The following is a 5,821-nucleotide window of genomic DNA, read 5'->3' on the forward strand; positions in this document are numbered from 1 at the left end:
CTAGAACTTATTAAAATTGAAGTATATTTATTGTACAATATTATATAAGTTACAAGTGTAAAATATAGTGATTCACTATTTTTAAAGGTCATACTCCATTCATGGTTATTATAAACTATCAGCTATATTTCTCATGCTGTACAATATATTCTTACAGCTTATTTTATACTTAATAGTTTGTACCTATTAATCCCCTATCCCGTATTGCTCCTCCCCTTCCCTCTCTCCACTGGTAACCGCTGGGAAGTTTGATCTAGTTACTAAGTCTATCACTACTGAAAATGGAAAGTCCCTCCAAACTAATTTCCGCTGGCAGCCATATGATCTGATTTGTTCTCTAATTTTTCATGGTACCTCAAAGCTGAAAATCCTTTAGAAGATTTCTGTTTCCCTTAGGATGAAGTAAAAATGTTGTCCTGCCTTACAAAGACCTGCATGATCTACTTTCCTAATGCTCCAGTGTCATCGCATGCCACATTACCCCCTTGACATTCTGTTCTTTAGTCAGACTGCCCTTTTTGCAGTTCCTTGCATGTCTTGTTCAAATGACTGGTAATTTTGATCAAGATTTTATCTCTAATTTAAGAATTTCTGTTTTCCTTTTGGTAGGTGCTATTTATGTTATCATGGTAAGGTATGAGATGTGCCACTAAATGTGGTATCCCTCAGCTTAACTCCTAGGAATATTTGATGCCTACCTCTCCAAAAGCTCCTTTCTGCCCTTCCAGCCCATGTGCCCCTGCAGAGCTGTAACCTGTAAGCTAATGATGCTGCTGACTATTGCTCAGCTGAGGTCAGGAAGAGCAAGGAGACAACTGGTCCACCTGCTTTGAACATAGTGACTAAGGCAATAATTTTAATTATTTCCCTAGGGCTTCAGTCTGCTCACTATATTTCCTGGTACTAATGTGAAGAAAACCTCAGTCTGTTTTTCCCCATAAGTTTCAGACCAAAATTCCTTAATTTCAGAGTGAATATGATTGCTTTTACTTATTAATTTATTTAGAAATTGTTCACATATTGCCTGTGATCGAGTTTATGTATCAGCATGGCTATACCACAGTACTCAGATATTTGGTCAAACATTATTCTAGAAGTTTCTGTGAAGATATTTTCATGTGAAATTAAAGAATATTCTCCTCCAAAATATGAATAGGTCACATCTAATCAGTTAAAGGCCTTCCCGATATTCCCCAAAGAAAAGGGAATTCTGCCAGTAGACTGCCTTCAAGTTGAACTGTAGCAGCATCTTCGTAGGTCTCTAGCCTGCTGACCTACACTGCAAATTTTGGACTTACCAGACTCTAAAATGACATGATTATATATATATATTCTTTATTTTTTATATAATTAAAATTCCACACCCTCTCCAGCATTTATTTGTAGACTTATTAAGGATGGCCATTCTGACTGTTGTTGACCAGTATGAGGTGGTACCTCATTGTAGTTTTGATTTGCATTTCCCTAATAGTGATATTGAGCATCTTTTCAGGTACCTAGTGGCCATCTGTCTTTCTTAATTGGAGAAATGTCTATTTAGGTCTTCTACCCATTATTTGATTAGGTTGTTTTGTTGTTGTTGTTGAGTTGTATGAATTGTTGATATATCTTGGAGATTAAGCCCTGTTGGATGTATGATTTGTAACTATTTTCTCCCATTCTTTAGGTTGTATTTTCATTTATGGTTTAATTAGGTCCCAATTTATATTTATATTTTTATTTCTGTTGCCTTGGGAGACTGACCTATGAAAACATTTGTATGGCTTATGTCAGAGGATGTTTTGCCTATGTTTTCTTCAAGGAGTTTTTTGTTTTTGTTCTTTTAGTTTAGTTTAATTTAGTTTTTTTCTTTATTGGTCTGCTCCTGCAGCATATGGGAGTTCCCAGACCAGGGGTTGGAAAGGAGCTGCAGGTGCCAGCCTATGCCACAGGCACAGAAACAGTGATGGGGATCTGAGGTGCATCTGTGTCCTACACCACAGCTCCTGGCAATGCTGGATCCCTAATCCACTGAGTGAGGCCAGGGATCAAATCCACATTCTCATGGATACTCTTTGGGTTCTTTACCACTGAGCCAAAACAGGAATTCCCTCTTCTAGGGGTTTTATGGTATCATGTCTTATGTTTAAGTCTTTAAGCCATTTTCAATTTATTTCTGTGCATGACGTGAGGGTGCATTTTAGTTTCATTGATTTACATGCAGATGTCCATTTTCCCAGCACCATTTGCTGAAGAGACTGTCCTTTTCCCATTTTATGTTTTTGCCTCCTTTATCAAAGAGTATTTAACCATAGGCTTCTGGATTTATTTCTGGGCCCTCTATTATATGTTCCATTGATCCATATGTCTGTTTTTGTAGCAGTACCTCACTGTTTTGATTACCATAGCTTTGTGATATTGTCTAATGTCTCAGAGAGTTACATCTCCTGCTTTTTCTTTCTTTTTTTTTTTTACTTTAATGATTTTTATTTTTTTCCATTATGACTGGTTTAAAGTGTTCTGTCAATTTTCTACTGTACAGCAAGGTGACCCGGTCACACATACATATATACATTTTTTTCTCACATTATCGCACTCCATCATAAGTGACTGTATAGCATAGTTCCCAGTGCTATACAGAAGGATCTCATTGCTTATCCATTCCAAAGGCAATAGCTTGTATCTATTAACCTCAAATTCCCAGTCCATCCCACTCCCTCCCCCTCGGCAACCACAAGCCTGTTCTCCAAGTTCATGATTTTCTTTTCTGTGGAAAGGTTCATTTGTGCTGTATATTAGATTCCAGATATAAGTGATATCATATGGTATTTGTCTTTCTCTTTCTGACTTACTTCACTTAGTATGAGTGTCTCTAGTTCCATCAATGTTGCTGCAAACAGCAGTATTTTGTTCATTTTTATGGCTGAGTAGTATTCCATTGTGTACATATACTACATCTTCTTAATCCATTCATCTGTCAGTGGACATTAGGTTGTTTCTATGTCTTGGCTATTGTGAAGAGTGTTGAAATGAATATGCGGGTGCATGTGTCTTTTTTAAGGAAAGTTTTGTCCAGATATATGCCCAAGAGGTTGGATTGCTGGGTCGTATGGTAGTTCTATATATAGTTTTCTGAGGTACCTCCATACTATTTTCCATAGTGATTGTACCAATTTACATTCCCACCAAAAGTCCAGGAGGGTTCCCTTTTCTCTACACCCTCTCCAGCATTTGTTATTTGTGGACTTATTAATGATGGCCATTCTGACTGGTATGAGGTGGTACCTCATAGTAGTTTTGATTTGCATTTCTCTAATAATCAGTCATGTTGAGCATTTTTTCATGGGCTTGTTGGCCATCTGTATATCTTCTTTGGAGAAATATCTATTTAGGTCTTTTGCCCATTTTTCAATTGGGTTGTTGGCTTTTTTGCTGTTGAGTTGTATAAGTTGTTTGTGTATTTTAGTGACTAAGCCCTTGTCAGTTGTATCATTTAAAACTATATTCTCCCATTCTATAAGTTGTCTTTTTTATTTTTTAAAATTGTTTCCTTTGCTGTGCAAAAGCTCATCAGATTGATTAGGTCCCATTTGTTTATTTTTGCTTTATTTCTGTTGACTTGAGAGACTGACCTGAGAAAACATTTGTAAGGTTGATGTCAGAGAATGTTTTGCCTATGTTCTCTTCTAGGAGTTTGTTAGTGTCCTGTCTTACGAGTCATTTTGAGTCTTTAAATCATTTTGAGTTTATTTTTGTGCATGGTACGAGGGTGTGTTCCAGTTTCATTGATTTACATGAGGCTGTCCAGTTTTCCCAGCACCACTTGCTGAATGGACTGTCTTTTCTCATTTTATATTCTTGCCTCCTTTGTCAAAGATTAATTGACTGTAGGTGTCTGAGTTTATTTCTGAGTTCTCTATTCTGTTCAATTGGTTTGTATGTCTGTTTTGGTACTGCTACCACACTGTCTTGATGACTGTGGCTTTGTGACATTGCCTGAAGTCTGGGAGAGTTATACCTCCTGCTTGGTTATTGTTCCTCAGGATTGCTTTGGCAATTCTGGGTCCTTTGTGGTTCCATATAAAATTTTGGATTGTTTGTTCTAGTTCTGTGAAAAATGTCATCAGTAATTTAATAGGGATTGCACTGAGTCTGTAGATTGCTTAGGGTAGTATGTGGCCATTTTTACAATTTTAATTTTTCTAACCCAGGAGCATGGAATATCTTTCCATTTTTTTGAATCCTCTTTAATTTCCTTGATTAATGTTTGATTGTTCTCAGCCTTTAAGTCTTTTACCACCTTGGTCAGGTTTTGCTTTTTTTTTTTTCCTTCAGGATTGCTTTGGAAATTCTGGGTCTTTTATGGTTCCATGTAAATTTCTGATTATTTTTTATATTTCTGTGAAAAATATCATAGGTAATTTGATAGGGATGCATTAAATCTATAGATTACTTTGGGTAAAAGGGACCCTTCTACACTGTTGGTGTGGATGTAAATTTGTACAACCACTATGAAAAATGGAGTGGAGGTATCTCAGAAAAGTAAACGTTGAACTACCATGTGATCCATCAATCCCCCTCCTGGGCATATATCTGGACAAAACTACAATTCAAAAAGATATATGCTCTCCTGTGTTAATTGTAGCACTATTCACAATAGCGAAGACATGAAAACAACCTAAATGTTCATTGGCAGATGGATAGATTAAGAAGATATAGTACATATAGACAATGGAATACTACTCAGCCATAAAAAGAATGAAATACTGCCATTTGCAGCATCATAGATGGAACTAGAGACTCTCATACTAAGTGAAGTAAGTCAGAAAGAAAAAGACAAATACCAAATGATATCACTTACATGTGAAATCTAAAATAAGGCACAAATGATCCTACCTCCAAAATAGAAGCAGACTCACAGACATGGAGAACAGATTTGTTGTTGCCAAGGGGGCAAGGAAGACAGAGTGGGAGGAACTAAGAGTTGGGGTAAATAGATGCAAACTGTTACATCTAAAATTAATAGACAATAAAGTCCTACTATATAGCACAGGGACCTATATACAATCTCCTGGGATAGACCATGATGGAATGATATTTTTAAAAAGTAATGTATATATACATGTATGGCTGAGTCATTTTGCTGTACAGCATAAATTGGTCCAATTTTATAAAGCAAGTACACTTTAGTTAAAAAATTAAAAAAACCATAAAAAATAACAAAAAAAAACCCTCTGAAGGTAGATAAAAATATCCATAAAACTGTATATATTTAAAGTGTAAATGTGATGATTTTATGGATGTGTATATATATATATATATATATATATATATATAGTGAAATATATATAAACGTGTGTGTGTGTGTGTGTGTGTGTAGAGAGAGAAATGATGACCACAATCAAGTTAATCAACACATCCATCACCTCATATAGTTATCTCCTTTTGTATTTTTGGTAAGAATACTTAAGATCTACTCTCCAGCAAATTTCAAGAGTAAAATAGAATATTATAGAGTATTGTTAATTGTTATAATTATGCTCTACATCCTATCCCAAGAACTTAATCATCTTACAATTGGCAGTTTGTAGTCTTTGACCAGTATTTCATTTCCCCCAACCCCAGCCCCTGGTAATCACTCTTGTACTTTCTGGTTCTATTAGTTTGACTTTTTCAGATTCCACATATGGACAAGATCATACAGAATCTGTCTTATTGTATCTGGCTTATTTCAGTTAGCATAATGTTCTCAAAGTTCTTGTTGTCGCAAATAGCAGGATTATATTTCATATTTTCTTTATCCTCATCTCTGGATGGACACTTAATATTGTTTACATATCTT

Source organism: Sus scrofa, chromosome 9, assembly GCF_054392235.1.
Source record: "Sus scrofa isolate SSC_HxYL_T2T_F1_AM1 chromosome 9, Sscrofa_HxYL_maternal_Yorkshire_Landrace_v2.0, whole genome shotgun sequence".
NCBI lineage: Eukaryota > Metazoa > Chordata > Mammalia > Artiodactyla > Suidae > Sus > Sus scrofa.